The following is a 17,515-nucleotide window of genomic DNA, read 5'->3' as shown; positions in this document are numbered from 1 at the left end:
GTCAGAAGAAAGTAATGCAGGGGTCAGTAGTAAGTATTGAAGCATACAGGGGTCAGGAGAAGGTAATGCAGGGGTCAGTAGTAAGTATTGAAGCATACAGGGGTCAGGAGAAGGTAATGCAGAGGTCAGTAGTAAGTATTGAAGCATACAGGGGTCAGGAGAAGGTAATGCAGAGGTAAGTATTGAAGCATACAGGGGTCAGGAGAAGGTAACGCAGAGGTCAGTAGTAAGTATTGAAGCATACAGGGGTCAGGAGAAGGTAATGCAGGGGTCAGTAGTAAGTATTGAAGCATACAGGGGTCAGGAGAAGGTAATGCAGGGGTCAGTAGTAAGTATTGAAGCATACAGCGGTCAGGAGAAAGTAACGCAGAGGTCAGTAGTAAGTCTTGCAGAATAAAGGGGTCAGGAGAAAGTTACTGCAAGTGCATTGGTCAGTAGTATGTACCGCACAGTGCAGGGGTCAAGAGTTATGTAATGCAGAGTGCATGGGTCAATTGTAAGTAATGCAGAATGTAATGCCGCGTACACACGGTCGTTTTATGTGATGAAAAAAAATGATGTTTTTAAAAACGTCACTTTAAATGACCGTGTGTGGGGGAAAACGTTGTTTTATGTCTTCTAAAAAACGACCAAAAAAAATTGAAGCATGCTTCAATTTTATGTGTCGTTTTTCAAAACGTCAACTTTTACTTCACAGAAATTGACCGTGTGTAGCAAAAACGTCGTTTAAAACGACGTTTTTTCATCTGCGCATGCCCAGAAGCTACTTATGAAGCGAGCTTCAATGGAAAAACGTGGTGAACGTAACCTCGCTTTGCTAGAACATTGTGAGAAAAACGATGGTGTGTAGGCAACTTCGTCTTTGAAAATTGAAGTTTCAAAAACGTCGTTTTTTACTTCACAGAAAATGTCGTTTTTTTTCATCACATAAAGTGATGGTGTGTACGCGGCATAAGAGTTAGTAATAAAAAATTCAAGAGTTCAAAGGTCAGAGGTAAGTAATGCTGAGTACAATGGTCAGTAGAAAGTACCATAGAGTTCAGAGGTCAATAGTATTTCAGCTGCCCATTGAAATTTTGTCTGGTTCAGCAAAGACCAACTGAATTTCAATCCATGTTTGGGCTCTGTGGTTGTACAGAAGTTGGTCTACGGATCAATTTCTGTACAAACAACCTGCTGGAAAATGTCCTCTTGATCCGTGCTTCAGTGCTGATCTGTGTATTCTGACTGCGGGGAAGTCTCACTGATGAATACAATGACACAGTGGGGAAATTCTCCCTTTTACCTTGAATGTGTCGATGGGGAAACTGGGTCAGTTCGTCCCGTGCTGGTTGAACGGGAAAATACGGACCCATCTTAGGCCAGCTTTACTGCAGAGTGCAGGAGTCAGTGGTATGTTACACCCACTGCGGAAGCTAGTAGTACCTCACACACAGTGCAGAGGTCAGGAGTATGTAAGCCACCCCCCCCTAAGTAAAAATACCCCCTAGGCTAAAATTTCTCACAGTGCCAATCTCCCCCTCCCTTTGTAAAAATGCACTCAGCAAACCTCAAATGCATTGGTGCCAAGAAGAGTATAACATGTCGTCGGCCAAGGAGTAGCCCAGAACCTCTTTTGGCTCTGCAATGCCTATAGTCGCTCTGTTTTGAAAGGCTTTGGGTGGGATCAGGAACTTGCAGCTGGCACAACAGGGTGGCGATTTACCTGTCACATGACTACGACTGACAGATTGGGATTGACCTGTTCTGGACCCCCTCCCCCGCTTTAGAAGGCAATGGGTCCTCAGGACAGGATCTGACTGCCAAAAGAGGTTTTACTTGGATAGTTATTAAAGTTCTAGTATAAACGGGCTTATTTGTATCCAACAGGCTTGCATGTTCACTTCCAGAGCATTAATGGGTATTCAATGGACCAGACACTGAAAAATTCCAACCCAGATGGTAGCCACCACCATGGCTTTGAGGATGACTGTACTGCAGTAGTTGTATATTGACAAGTCATCTGGTGTCTCTGCCTACCTTACATTTAACAGTGTAGCAAATCACAAACTTTTTTTTTTTTTTTTGCTTTTTTGTTTGGCCTGAGGTCCTGAAGACCAATTTCAGTTTTCATGCCTAGAGTAATGCACAGCATTTTGGCCATCTGCAGACAGAACGATTAGCCGCGGTCGAGAGCAAATTGGCCACTGACAGAATAAACTTGTTTACATGATCATGGTGATCGTTGGACAACAATAAAAACCTATATAAATCATAGAAGATGCAATATTCTTATTGTTTTGATTACAACATACATGTATACATTATAGTTGAAACAGTAAAAGTTTTTGCTTCGGATCTATCGACATCAGCCAGGCCAACAGTCAAATTGTCTGTAAAGTTGGGTCCAATAATGGCATGATCGTCGAAACGATCTTTCCGAAAACGACCAGTTTTAGCCGAAATTCTGTGTGTGTGTGTGTGTATGGCCAGCATAAGTTTTCTGGTACAGTGGGAGAAACCCATTATGATTTATGTTTACGAAAAGCTAATCTGGGAATCTTTATTTTTTTAAATGCAGTAAATAATAACTTCACCTTACGGAGTTCCAGGCAAAAATTGAACTCCCTCCCTCTCCTGAACGCGAAACAATCGCATTCAGGATAGGAAAGCTTTTTCTGCCGGCCACGGGAAAACGCAGAACGTGGCAAAAACGTGCTGCGATTCTGCAGCGTTTTGCGTTTTCCCGCGGTAAATGTAGGCCAGTGTACATGACGCCTTCTACTCACTATGGAACCTAAGGGGTTAATCCTTCTCTGGTCCTCCCCTTCTTCCACTGTCCCCAATCCATCTCCTAATAAGACCTACACGTGCTGTCCGATCAGGTCAGTCTGTCAGTTTTTCAGGCGGACCTGATTTGATGCTCTATTCACCTCCTATGGAGCGACGGATGTCAGCGGTGACATGTCCGCTGACATCCGCCGCTATCCGATCTGGTCCGGTCCGCCAAATCCAGACAGATGGAAACCCTATTTTCCATCCGTCTGGCAGATCGGATGAAAACAAACAGGCGGCTCGGTTTTCATCCGATCTTCCAGCAAAGTGAGTGGAGATGGACCAGTCATCAAGAATGAGCTCCCGGCGTGTTCGCAAAGCCCATGTGCAGAGCCTGCCAGGAAGTTGGCACTGCGCTGCGCTAATCACAGGCAGTGAGACATTTCCCGATCTCTGCAGCCGCGCATCGGGACAATGTCTCACTGCCTGTGATTAGCACAGTGCCGACTTCCTGGCGGGCTCTGCAAGTGGGCTTTGTGAACACGCCGGAGCTCATCCTTACCTGTCATCTGCCTGCTCAGCGGGGATCAATGGATCGATCCCCATTGAGCAAGCAGAGTCCGTCAAAATGGACATGTGTGAAAGGGGCCTAGGAGGCACTCTGCACATACTAAGTTTGTGTTTATGCTAGAGAGTTTTTGTTTTTTAATTGGTAAGGTGCATGTTATCAGCACAGGACCAATCCGCACTGTCCAGACAGAGGGTTAGGGGTCATGCAGCATCATAGGATAGTCAGTGTAGAATAAAAACTCCTCCTACAAGCTCTACCTGGCACTGATAGAAGTTACAAGACTGCTATATACTGCTGATGAGAAAAGATATTTAGCAGTTTATATTTACTAAAATAATTGCATTTCCATGTTGTATTTGGAAAACGAAATAGCCGCTCCAGGTGGGAACCCAGATGAATATGACTAAGCACTAGTTTCAGTGTGAAACGCGTCAGTAGTCAGGTTTTATTTTATTTTGCTGTGACTTGTAGTGCTGTCCTTTTAATAAAAGGCTACAATTTGTTCAGAGTGCGGCTGTCCAGAGACAATCTTTGTTCCTCCATGTTGTATTTACTGTGGGAGACCAGATATAGTGAATGCAGAGTCCTGGGTTTAATAACACTTTAACCTCTTGTGGTCTATGGCTAGTATAGTGGCTGGGCTAGTGACGTCCTTGCTGCTCAATTTTTGGTGTGGACAGAATCAGGAGACGGTATTATAGATGGATTCTACATTTCTCTACCTAGTATTGCTCAACTAGGTAGAGGAGTGTAGCATGCCCCCCATTTCCAAGCAATGCACATCCCCTTCCTGACAAGCTGTTGCCATACTGCGTAAACGTATATATAGAAAGTCTACTTCTCTGTTTAAAGAACTTGAGGAAGAAAAATATCATGTACAGACATGTGATGAGTCACTGGTTCAACTTGTGCCGAGTCCGACAGTTTTTACATGTAAAAGTTGGACATTTAACACAGAGTAACTGGACTTCCCCCTATCAAAGGCTAACACATAAGATAAGATAAGTGTCTAAAATAACACATTTGGATAGAAGTCTTGGCCATATACCTGATTGTGAAATCCCTGAAGACAAATCTAAACCATCCAATTAATAGTATCCAGGCGGGCAGGCCCTTGCACTGCGTAGTCGCTGGAACATATATGAGATTGTACAATCGGATTGTATAGCGTAGGGGTCTCCAAACCTTCAAAACAAAGGGCCAATTTGCTGTCCTTCAGATTGTGGGGAGGCTGGACTGTGCCCAGTGGGAGTAGAAAATGTCCCATCTTTGGTATTGGGCTGAGAAATAGTTGGTGTCTGTGGGAGGAAGGAATAGTGCCCAACTCTTGGTGTCTGTGGGAGGAAGGAATAGTGCCCCACTCTTGGTGTCAGTGGGAGGAAGGAATAGTGCCCCACTCTTGGTGTCTGTGGGAGGAAGGAATAGTGCCCCACTCTTGGTGTCTGTGGGAGGAAGGAATAGTGCCCCACTCTTGGTGTCAGTGGGAGGAAGGAATAGTGCCCCACTCTTGGTGTCAGTGGGAGGAAGGAATAGTGCCCCACTCTTGGTGTCAGTGGGAGGAAGGAATAGTGCCCCACTCTTGGTGTCAGTGGGAGGAAGGAATAGTGCCCCACTCTTGGTGTCAGTGGGAGGAAGGCATAGTGCCCCACTCTTGGTGTCAGTGGGAGGAAGGCATAGTGCCCCACTCTTGGTGTCAGTGGGAGGAAGGAATAGTGCCCCACTCTTGGTGTCAGTGGGAGGAAGGAATAGTGCCCCACTCTTGGTGTCAGTGGGAGGAAGGAATAGTGCCCCAGCGTTGGTGTCAGTGGGAGGAATAATGCCTCAAGGACTAGATAGAAAAGTTAAGCAAAGGGCCGCAGTTTGGAGACCGTTGGTATAGCGTGTATGGTTGGTTTTAATACGCATCTGCAGACACATACATGCACAATTTTAATCCAGTTTTGTATATACATTTGTTTTAAGTTGTGGTGCTTGGAAAGGCCTGGATTTGTCTTGGTTCCATCCACCCCCTGTAATCTCCAGCACAGCATGCTGGCAGAGGAGTGCAGAGCACAGGGGTGACCTCGTCCTATTGCTGCTGTGCCTTCATTGTGCAACTATGGTATGTGATAGATCCAGGACCAAGCTGCATTGCTTTTCTGTAGTATAGCATGCAGGATAGTTCAAGATCTGGCTGCGCTAGCAGACAGGGGTGCCTCTTTGACATATAAGACTCTGAAACATTTTTTTTTTTTTTAATCAGATAATTTTTTATTGAAAACAAACGCACAAAAACAAAAAAACACAACTTTTTCCATATCACTATACAAAACAAAACAAAACCAGTAATATTGGTGAGGACACTTGGGTACCAGTGTGAAATGACCTCAAGGTCTAATCTGTCATTTGTCAGTAATAAGTATAACACTACAATCAGATACACATATGTAATATTAGGGTAAGGCAGTTGTGGATGTAGAGATTTGATCTCTCAGCATGTCATGAATGTCCTCCATACAACATTTTTTTTTCCCCCCTTTCTGCACCCAGGCCGAACATGGTCCAGGGGCAGAGCAGGGTACCACCATCCCCTAAACAACGGTGAGCAGTGGGGAGCATTATCATATAATAATAATAATAATATCAACAAAAACCGTTGGCTAAAACATAGAGAAAACAATTCAACCTCCGCAGGACCCAGTATTTACGTAATTTCTTTTTACCTGAAGTTTTAAATTTGTCACATTTTTGTTTCAGATTTTAGCTGTTAGACCTGGAATTTTGTCATGTTATGTGGGAGAGTATGTAGGTAATACGTTCAAAAATGAAGTCGGGTAAACCTTCCATACTGCACAATTTATGGTAGATGGTCTTGATTTGGCAAACCTGATCTGAAATGAAATATGGATTTATTTTGCCATTTTTAATGGTCTAGAAAAAAACGTTTTTTTTTCAACCCGATCGTTAAAACGAAAAAGGGGTAGAGAAAGGAAGCGCCACCTAAGTGCAGTATTAAAGAGGTTCTTTTAATGACACATTGTAAAAAACACACTTACAAGAAGGTAAGGAAAGAAGGCTCATCTGTAACATCCTGTAGTCCTCATCCCGGATCCATGGGCTGCTTTAGAAGTGAAGAAAGCAGATTGTGTGGAGTCTTCAGGCCTGTCCTGTGGCCTTCAGGATGTAGTCTGTTCCAGCCTCACAGGTCACGTGACAGGTCACGTGATTACTTCCCAGGAACACTTCCGGGAGGAGGGTCAAACAGGGAGAACCAAAGGCTGATTGGGCTACGCGCTCGGAGCCACTGCTCCTTCTATTGGCCAATAGAAGGAGCAGTGGCTCCGAGCGCGTAGCCCAATCAGCCTTTGTTCTCCCTGTTTGACCCTCCTCCCGGAAGTGTTCCTGGGAAGTAATCACGTGACCTGTCACGTGACCTGTGAGGCTGGAACAGACTACATCCTGAAGGCCACAGGACAGGCCTGAAGACTCCACACAATCTGCTTTCTTCACTTCTAAAGCAGCCCATGGATCCGGGATGAGGACTACAGGATGTTACAGATGAGCCTTCTTTCCTTACCTTCTTGTAAGTGTGTTTTTTACAATGTGTCATTAAAAGAACCTCTTTAACCAGTTCCCGACCCCCGCATGTACATATACGTCCACAATATGGCACGTACAGGCACATGGGCGTACATGTACGTCCTCGCCTATTAGCGGGTGGGGGGTCCGATCGGGACCCCCCCCGCTACATGCGGAGGTCGGGTCCGCTCGGGGAGCGATCCGGGACCACGGCGCGGCTATTTGTTTATAGCCGCTCCGTCGCGATCGCTCCCCGGAGCTGAAGAACGGGGAGAGCCGTGTGTAAACACGGCTTCCCCGTGCTTCACTGTGTCGGCGCATCGATCGCGTCATTCCCTTTATAGGGAAGACACGATCGATGACGTCATTCCTACAGCCACACCCCCCTACAGTTGTAAACACATACTAGGTGCACCCTAACTCCTACAGCGCCACCTGTGGTTAACTCCCAAACTGCAACTGTCATTTTCACAATAAAGAATGCAATTTAAATGCATTTTTTGCTGTGAAAATGACAATGGTCCCAAAAATGTGTCAAAATTGTCCGAAGTGTCCGCCATAATGTCGCAGTCACGAAAAAAATTGCTGATCGCCGCCATTAGTAGTAAAAAAAAAAAAATTAATAAAAATGCAATAAAACTATCCCCTATTTTGTAAACGCTATAAATTTTGCGCAAACCAATCGATAAACACTTATTGCGATTTTTTTTTTACTAAAAATAGGTAGAAGAATACGTATCGGCCTAAACTGAGGAAAAAAAATGTTTTTATATATGTTTTTGGGGGATATTTATTACAGCAAAAAGTAAAAAATATTGCATTTTTTTCAAAATTGTCGCTCTATTTTTGTTTATAGCGCAAAAACTAAAAACCGCAGATGTGATCAAATACCACCAAAAGAAAGCTCTATTTGTGGGGGGAAAAAGGACGCCAATTTTGTTTGGGAGCCACGTCGCACGACCGCGCAATTGTCTGTTAAAGCGACGCAGTCCCGAACTGTAAAAACACCTTGGGTCTTTAGGCTGCATATTGGTCCGGGGCTTAACTGGTTAATACTGCACTTAGGTGGCGCTTCCTTTCTCTACCCCTTTTTTGTTTACCACAGAGTCAGCTCTCTGAGGACAGCAGCCGCCATTGAACAGCCACATCACCTGCATTTTTAACCATTGAACTGCCTGTTACTACTATTTCCAATGGACTAATCACCATACTCCTACCCATATATGTACTTTGTATCTGCGCTGACAGTTACCTCTCCTATTGTATACCGATCGTTAAAACGGCCTTGCCTACACACGACCGTGAAAAAAAAAATGCTCTAGGAAAGCGCGGTGACGTACAACGGCACTATAAAGGGGAAGTTCCATTTGGATGCTTTTGCTGATTTTGTGTTAGTAAAAGACAAATCGCGCTTTTCAGTCTATTACAGCGTGATGAATGTGCTTACTCTATTATGAATGCTAGTTTTACCAAAACAAACGCTCCCGTCTCATAACTTGCTTCTGAGCATGCGCGTTTTTTTTCACGTCGTTAAAGCCCACACACGACCATTTTTTACGATGTGAAAAATTAGAGCATGTTCTAAATTTTTAATGGCCTTTTTTTTTACATTGTGAGTGTGTACGCGGCATTGCACAAATAAAATGCTGTAATGATGGTCAAAGTACATGAAAATGTACCCAATTAACATACTTTACCCTCTTCACCCATCAGGATAGAAAACATTTCCAAAGCATTCTCATAGATTAATTGAACACGTGAATTGAAAAACGTACATCTCTTGAGATAAATCCGAACCCATCCAATTGATTGTAGGTATCATCCCCTACACCACTTGAACCTTCTTATTGGTCACTGAGTGTAATGGATGACCTGGATGACAAATAACACTGTTTGAATTTTGAAAACCATGCAGTGGATGGCCTTGTCAGCCGCCCCAGGCCAACATCTCTTGATTGAAAAATCAAAGGAACCGTGTGGAAAAATGTCGGCTGAACAACACCTGCATCCAATCGGAGGTGGGTATTGTTCGGATATTTTGTGAGCTGGAAAAATGCAGTAGCTGCAGCGGGAGATTAGTTCATCAGTACTGAACAGCATGGATGGTGGAATCTTTTAGATTCTTTCTATTCAGCCTGCATATGTGTATGGTCAGCTTTATAATAAGGCTTAGGAAGTGGGGGAGAGAGCTGAAACTAGGTTGTTGAACTGACTAAAATTGAGCCATGTGTGAGCCTGCAAGTACCACTCAGCTTGACAGATGTCAACTGAACCAGGTGGAAAATTATTGGCCAACAGTGACTGCATCCTACCGGATGCAGTCACTGTTCGGCAACACCACTGTTTTGAAGCACCACTGCTATAAAGTCTTAGTAATAGCTAAGGCCTCGTGGTCGAAACTCGTAAGTGTATTCATGTTGTATTTACCCTGTAACTAATAAATCTGCAATTGGATGATACCAAGTTGCTGCCTGTTTATACCTTTTGAATCTTTATCCCATTCCTGACTGATGCCCCTAAAAGCTGGATATTACTGGAGTAGACACCACTGCTTCAGTGATGTCCACTTGCGCATGGTCCCATGCTGAGCGGCTGTCCTGCTGCATTCTGAACACAGGAGGTTGGCTGCTCAGCACAGTCACTATTCAGGGAATTCTTTGTGTTTTCTAAATTAATGCAAAGTGTTCCATGATTGGATGAGGTCGAGAGGTGAGTAGTGATGTCACGCTTTCACTCTTGTCCTGTTGGAATCCGAGAACGCTTCTCTGAATGGCGGCGGTGCTGAGCGGCAGAACCCCCCTGTGTTTAGAATAGATCAGACTGGCCGTCAGAATGGGACTCTGAAGCAATTAGCGATCCCTAGAGTAAAGCCTAGTACACACCAACAGTTTTTTTTTTTGTTTTTTTTTTCGCTGGGTTGAACGAAAAAAACTGATCGTTCAGGTCAGAGCCGCTGTACTAGCGCATAATAACATACGACCTGTGTGCACTAGGCTTTAAGTAGTCTATTAAACGGATTTCCAGCATCCAGGAGCATCAGACAGGTATGGTATAAACATGGTTACATTGGTTCAAGGTGTACCAATGTAACTATATAAAAATATACCATGACTGGAATTCATATTTATAGCCAAAGCTGTTTTGACTGTACTTGTCCTATGAATCACAGGAGTGTAGTTCATTCTGCACTCCTGTGACCTGTTTTCAGCCGACAGCGGGCTAAGACTAGCCATCCACTGAGGTCGAAGGGTCCCTCCAGGCTCTGGAAAGATCCCGACTTTACACTTGGCACTCACCTAGATGTTTGGACCAGCAGCTGACCTAGCCCCTCAGTGAGCCGTTGGGAGACTGAGCCAGCCACGCCCCCGCCCGCTCCTTAGCTCAACACCAGTGAGCGCTGGAGGAGCAGAGCAGAGAGCCAATGACTGACAGAACCAGCTCTCTGCAGCGTGAAGACCAAGAACTGAGCCATCAGCGGTCCTTGATGGCTTCAGTTCTCGGTCTGAAGCCAGCTGGGGACAAATGCAGCATCGAAGTGATGCTGCATCCACCTAGGTGAATAATATTTTTTGTTTTTCAGGAATCCCAAGCTTCTATTTTAAGGAGAAATATCAGCCCATTCTTTCCAGCATCACCAACTTTGAATATGCTGCATTAGCGCAGATGTACCAAAGGTCTCTGCCAGATCTTTGGGTCCCAGAAAATACCAGGGGGCACATCTGCGCACGTGTGAAGGGGGTCCACACATGTGCACACTCCACTGGTATCTGGGACCTGGATACCTGTAGTGTCTGCATGCAGATTTTCACATGTCCTGAATCCTATGACACACGTGCCTGTCAGTAAAGCATATGTGATGTGGACATCCTAAGAGATAGCGGGGTTGCTGAACAAAAGAAATCACTAGATTATCCCGTCCACATGGATAAATCTTCCGGCTATTGCATTGTGACAGCTGACACCCATGGCTGTCAGACTACCTGAACAGTGCCTTCATCTGATTGGATGTACTGTTTGGCCAAGAATTTTCCATCCAGCTTCTTTAACAAAATTCAAGTGAAATTTGGACGGAATTTCGGAAGATTCAACTTTAGGCCATACTGCTGCTAAATAAATTGGCCTCTTAGTGAACTCAGTAAGATTGTCCAAGCATAGGGATTTAATCTCTGAGGTAACAACGTCATTGAGATGTTTCAGGGAGATGGCTGGACAAAATAGAAGCAGAAGTTTTCATTGTGTGTCATCTGCTGTTTATCGCGGATCTGTTTACAGACAGACGGGGCTGTGCTCACTATGTGGTCAATGAACTCAGATAGGAGACTTTATAATGCCAATGAGTAAACTGCCTGGGGCACATGTCTGTGAATTGCAACCTGTGGTCAGGCAAAAAAAAATATTATGGGCTGTAAGATAATGGTATTATTTGTTTCATCAGCACATACTATGGGCCAGCTAAGTATGGGGGACATACAGTAAATATGTTTTATATAAAGCTGACTTCTATTTGATTTTGTGGCATCTAAGCACTGGTTAAAGTGAAACGATATCCCAAATTTTCCTAGTTTTACACAGAAAAGCGGAGAAGAGCTGGAGCCACTGACAGGTTTTTCTTCCTCTGTGTCTTCAGTGGAAGGGCTTCTTTATAATTTCCTGACAACAGGAAGTAAGGAAAAATCTCCACAAAGTGAATAATTTCCTCCTTTGCAGTTGTTTCTCTTAGGCCTTGTACAGACGAGCAGACATGTCCGATGAAAACGGTCCGCAGACAGTTTTCATCGGACATGTCTGCTGGGAGGTTTTGGTCTGATGTGTGTACACACCATCAGACCAAAATCCCCGCGGACAGAGAACGCAGTGACGTAGACGACACCGACGTTCTCTGACACGGAAGGTCAATGCTTCCACGCATGCGTCGAATCAATTCGACGCATGCGTGGGATTTCGGGCCAGCGGACATGTCCGATGAGTCGTACTAACCATCGGACATGTCCGACGGACAGGCTTCCAGCAGGCTAAGAAACTTTTGTCCGCTGGAAACCTGTCCGCTAGGCCGGGAAACTGTCCGGTAGGCCCTACACACGGTCAGACATGTCCACGGAAACTGGTCTGACGGAAAAAGTGTTAAAGTGGAGGTTCACCCGAAAAGTACATTTTTAACATTAGATTGATGCTCATTTTGTCAAGGGGAATCGGGTAGTTTTTTAAAATCAAAGCAGTACTTACCGTTTTAGAGAGCGATCTTCTCCGCCGCTTCCGGGTATGGGCTACGGGACTGGGCGTTCCTATTTAATTGACAGGCTTCCGACGGTCGCATACATCGCGTCGCGATTTTCCGAAAGTAGCTCTCTGAACGCCAGTCAAAGCTCCTGTCACTAAATAAAATGGTTAGCTTACAGTCCGGTTTACACCTTGATTTTTTGCTTGGTGCTTTGGTGGGGCTTCAATGAGGCGTCAAAGAGCCTTTGGGGCTTCAAGCGAGCTTTGCCATATACTTCTATGGAGGCTTTGAAGCACCAATAAAGCTACATGGGGTATAATTTTTTAAGCAAAGCAGCGCAAAAGCAAGGTGTAAACAGGACTGTTAGCTAACAACAATTTTATTTGGTGACCGGAGCTTTGACTAGCCTTCCGTAGTGCTTCCTGGCATCATCTCTTCTCCAGGTAAGCAACGCACACGCACCCAGGCATCTACATGATGTAAAAGAAAATCTGATTCATTAGACCAAGACGCCTTCTTCCATTGTTCTGTAGTCCGGTTCTGATGTTCACGTGTCCATTGTAGGCGCTTTTGGCTGTGGACATGGGTTAGCATGGGTACCCTCAGCAGTCCAGGAATACGTAGCTCCATATGCAACTAGCAGGGTTTCCATTGGAACCGGCATTGACTGTTTCAGCAATTTGAGCTACAGTAGCTCTTCTATTGGATCAGACTACACAGGCCAGCTTTCGCTCGCCATGTGGATCACTGAGCTTTGTCCGCCCATGACCCTGTTGCCGGTTCACGGGTTTTCCTTCCTTGGACCTTTTTTGGTAGGTCCTAACCACTGCAGACCAAGAACATCCCTCAAGAACTGCAGTTTTGGAGACATTCTGACCCAGTCTAGCCATTACAATTTTGTAACACGTTAAAGTCGCTCACATTTTTACACTTGCTAATTTTTCCTATCTTCATGTTCACTTACTGCCAAAAATATCCCACCTACTTTCAGATGCCATTGTAATGACCAATGTTATTCACTTTATCTGTCAGTGCATATAATGTAACGGCTAAAGGTTTTTTTTTTTTTACCTTGATGCATTCTCTGATCTTCTGAGGGCAGCTCCCACCCCAGCCCCACTTAGACTTACCTGAGCCCGAGCTCGATCTAGCGATGTGCACGAGAGCAGAGTCTCTCTTGACTCTCTCGCTCCTCATTGGCGCAGAGACAGCAGGAGTAATCATTGGCTCATAATGCTGTCAATCACAACCAATGGACACACAGATCAGTGTTCGGAAGCGAGCACGCATGTATGCCCCCATAGCAAGTGGCTTACGTTGGGGGCACTTGGTGGTGGGAGGAGCCTGGCATGCTGGTGGAGGGCCCAAAAGAGCTGCTCACAATTGCACACAGAAGGTAAGTATAACATATTTGTTATTTAAATATCAAATTTTTTATAAAACATCCAGCAATTACAATCTCTTTAAAGGGGTTGTAAAGGTTTGTTTTTTATTTTCTAAATAGGTTCCTTTTTAAGCTAGTGCATTGTTTGTTCTCTTAACTTTTTCCTTCGATTTCTCTTCTAAATGTTTTTTTTCTTTGTTTTCTTTGTCTGAATTTCTCACTTCCTGTTCCTGTTCAATAAGCTGTTCTGACTGACTTTCCACCGCTCGGATGATGGTGGAAAGCTTACTGAGGAGAAACAGGAAGTGAGAAATTCAGACAAAGAAAAACATTTAGAATGGAAATAGAAGGAAGAGGTAAGAGAACCAACAATGCACTAGCTTAAAGGAACCAATTTAGAAAATAAAAAACAAACCTTTACAACCCCTTTAACGTAATCTTATCAGGCTAATTATAATCTTAAATTTGAACAGTGCTTTTAGCTGCGGTTGCGTTTAGCCACGGCACGATATTGAACGGGGATCCGACTTGGATCCCTGCCAATACCAAGCACTGTGTCTGGTATGAATCTTGAGGGGGAACTCCACGCCAAATTTCAACAAAAAAAACGGCATGGGTTCCCCCTACAGGAGCATACCAGGCCCTTGGGTCTGCTATGGATTTTAAGAAGACACCCCCCCTACGCCGAAAAACGGCGTGGGGGTCCCCCCAAAATCCATACCAGACCCGTATCCGAGCAGCAGGCCGGTCAGGAAAGGGGTGGGGACGAACGAGCGCCCCCCCCCCCTCCTTAACCGTGCCAGGCCGCATGCCCTCAACATGGGGGGGGTAGGTGCTTTTGGGCAGGGGGGCGCCCTGTGGCCCTCCCACCCCAAAGCACCCTGTCCCCATGTTGATGAGGACAGGGCATCTTCCCGACAACCCTGGCCGTTGGTTGTCAGGGTCTGCGGAATCCGGGAGCCCCCTTTAATAAGGGGGCCCCCAGATGCCGGCCCCCCACCCTAGGTGAATGAGTATGGGGTATGCCGGCCCCCCCCCTCTCTTCTTTGCGAGTGGGGGGGGTGCTTCTTCGACACGTCGCTTCCTCCCACTGTAATGGCGTGTGCGCGGCTCGCACCGATTTACATAGGCCTCTTATGACGTCACAGCCATGAAGATGTATGGCAATGAAGATGGTGCAGCCATGAAGATGTATGGCCATAAAATATATATATATATATATATATATATATATATATATATATATATATATATATATATATATATATATATAATGGGTTTTTTCAGCAATTTTTTTTCCTGGAGCACATTCATTGACTATTCAATTCTAAATGAAGGAAGAACTATGGGCCAGATTCACAAAAGGGATACGACGGCGTATCTGCTGTTGTTACGCCGTCGTATCCCTGTTTCTATCTATGCGACTGATTCATAGAATCAGTTACGCATAGATATCCCTAAGATCCGACAGGTGTAATAGTTTTACACTGTCGGATCTTAGGATGCAGTACCGCGGCCGCCGCTGGGGGGATTTCGCGTCGTAAACCAGCGTCGGGTATGCAAATTAGCAGGGCGATCCACAAAATTTTTTCCCGTTGTTACGTCGCCGTAAGTGTTAGTTTGCCGTCGCAAAGATAGGGCTGCTTTTACAAAGTGTAAACTTAGTACACCATGTAAAAGTATACCTGTCTTTCCCGCGTCGCTTTCAAATTTCTTTTAAATATTTTTTTTTTTCCCGGCGCAAGTCTTTTTTACCTGTTGCAATTCACAAAACGTCGGTGCGTCGTAAGTTCGCGCAAAGCACGTCGGGAAATTTGTGACGGGAGCATGCGCAGTACGTCCGGCGCGGGAGCGCGCCTAATTTAAATGGGACTCGCCCCATTCGATTGGGCACGCCTTGCGCCGGACGGGTTTAGGATACACCGCCGCAAATTTCCAGGTAAGTGCTTTGTGGATCGGGCACTAATTTGGAAAAATTGCGGCGGTGTAACTTAAACCAGTTACGTTACGCTGCGCCCAGGCTATGTGAATCTGGCCCTATACTCCTTTAATAATTTTTAGTTATGCCAGTGACCGTGATCAGTTTAATACAAATAATATTTCAAGATGAATGTTTTTTTTTTTTTTTTATTATCATATAATTATTAAATAAATGTAAATCTTCGTTATTCCTATTAATAACAATAAATACATAGAGCTAGATTCACGTAGCTCGGCGTACCTTTTGGCCGGCATAGCGCATCTCATATGCACTACGCCGGCGTAAATCAGGGAGCCCAGAACGGTATTCTGCAAGATCTGGCGCCGTACGTTGCGCCGGCTTGTGTAAATAGGCAGGCGTAAGCCCGCCTAATTTAAATGTCTAAGGTAGTGGGCGTGTTGTATACAAATTTGGCCAGACCCCATGTAAATGTTTTCACGAACGAACGGCGCATGCTCAGAGTCACGTCGCATATACTCCCTAAGATACGTCGGCTTAATGCTTTCGATGTGAACGTAACCTACGCACAGCCCCATTCACGTACCACTTGAGTAAAATTTGACGGCTGTTCCGACGTCCATACTTTAACATTGGCTGTGCCTCATATAGCAGGGGTAACGTTACGCCGGACGTAAGCCTTACGTAAACGGCGTAGCGGGCGCAAGTACGTTCGTGAATCGGCGTATCTAGGTCATTTATATATTCTACGCGGAAATCTACGGCAGTGCCCCTAGCGGCCAGCGTAAATATGCACCCTAGATACGACGGCGTACTAACACTTGCGTTGGTCGGAGGAAGCTATAATTCAGGCGTATCTAGCTACCAGAATGGCACACATAGATACAACGGCGCATCTTTCTACTTACGCAGCGTATCTATAGATATAGGCCGACGTAAAACAATGCTGAATCTAGCTCATACAGTGTATCTTCTCCTCGTGTCTACTATTCACAAAGACACCAGTTTATCTTTAGAAATGATGACCTCCGGCAGGCTTAGAGAAAAGCAACCCAGTCTAGAGCACCTGAGAGTTTCATAGGCCAGTGGAATGTTTGTTTCCTTCTCTTACTCAATTCACTTTTACATGACGAAACAAGCGTAAAATTATTCATTTTTATTTACATGAGTGGTTGTAAACTCAAAATAAATAAATAAAAAAAAAACTACAAGACAAAAGGCACAATGAGCTAGTATGCAATGCATACTAGCTCATTATAAAATATTTACCTCAGATTGAAGCTGGTGCAGCAGTGACCGTCGACTTCTCCCGGGGTTATTTCTGGGTTCCCGGGCTTCGGTGCTGTGATTGGCCAGAGCCGCAATGACGTCACCCCCGTGCATGAGCGCAGGAGCCACCGGTTTTGGCACAGTTCCTGAAGAAACGGCACACGCGAGTCGTTTCTTCAATGGGCATGTGCCGATGACGTCGGCACACGTGGATACAGTGAATATCTCCTTAACAGTGCAAGTTTAGGACATATTCACATTACCTACAGGTAAGCCTTATTATAGGCTTACCTGTAGGTAAAAGTGGTGTAACCAGGGTTTACAACCACTTTCAATTGTACTGGGTGTTGAGAATGGTGCAGCCATGAAGATGTATGGCCATAAGCACTGGTTAATGGCCCGGGAAGTAAAATTATTCAGGTTTCTGGTGTTTGGTTTATAAGAAACTTATTTGAGACCTAGCGGACTCCTCGGTTCACATACTGCTGAGTGACATCTGTAATTTTCGTGATGCTGAAACTCCATGATTGAAGTGAATGAAGGAGGCAGACCAGGGACAGTCATAATGGGAGTGGGGGCTAGATGATGCTGGACATCCTCCAGCCAGGAACTGAGATGCTTGCCTCACCTCACCTCATTCTATTGCACACCACAAGAGGCTCACAGTTTGCAGTGAAATAAGACAAAGCGATGTTTTAATGCAGGAGTGGAGCCTGTACTGTACAACTGTGCAAAACTGGCGACCAGAGTTTAGCTCCCAGGGCTTTGTTTATCATGCGTGCGATTTTGTTTTTTTCCTGCACTGCACAGAAACGCGTTGCC

At 45.0% G+C, this 17,515-nt stretch overlaps 1 protein-coding gene across 1 annotated transcript in view; it reads left to right on the top strand.

The window, feature by feature from the left end:
• BCR (BCR activator of RhoGEF and GTPase) overlaps positions 1-17,515 on the top strand; it is a 96,500-nt gene that overhangs the window by 2,168 nt on the left and 76,817 nt on the right. The gene's annotated exons all lie outside the window — the stretch shown is intronic.

Source organism: Rana temporaria, chromosome 1 (assembly GCF_905171775.1).
Source record: "Rana temporaria chromosome 1, aRanTem1.1, whole genome shotgun sequence".
In the NCBI taxonomy this organism is placed as follows: domain Eukaryota; kingdom Metazoa; phylum Chordata; class Amphibia; order Anura; family Ranidae; genus Rana; species Rana temporaria.
Note: the sequence above shows the minus strand (reverse complement) of the source record. Positions and strands in the feature narration are given on the sequence as shown.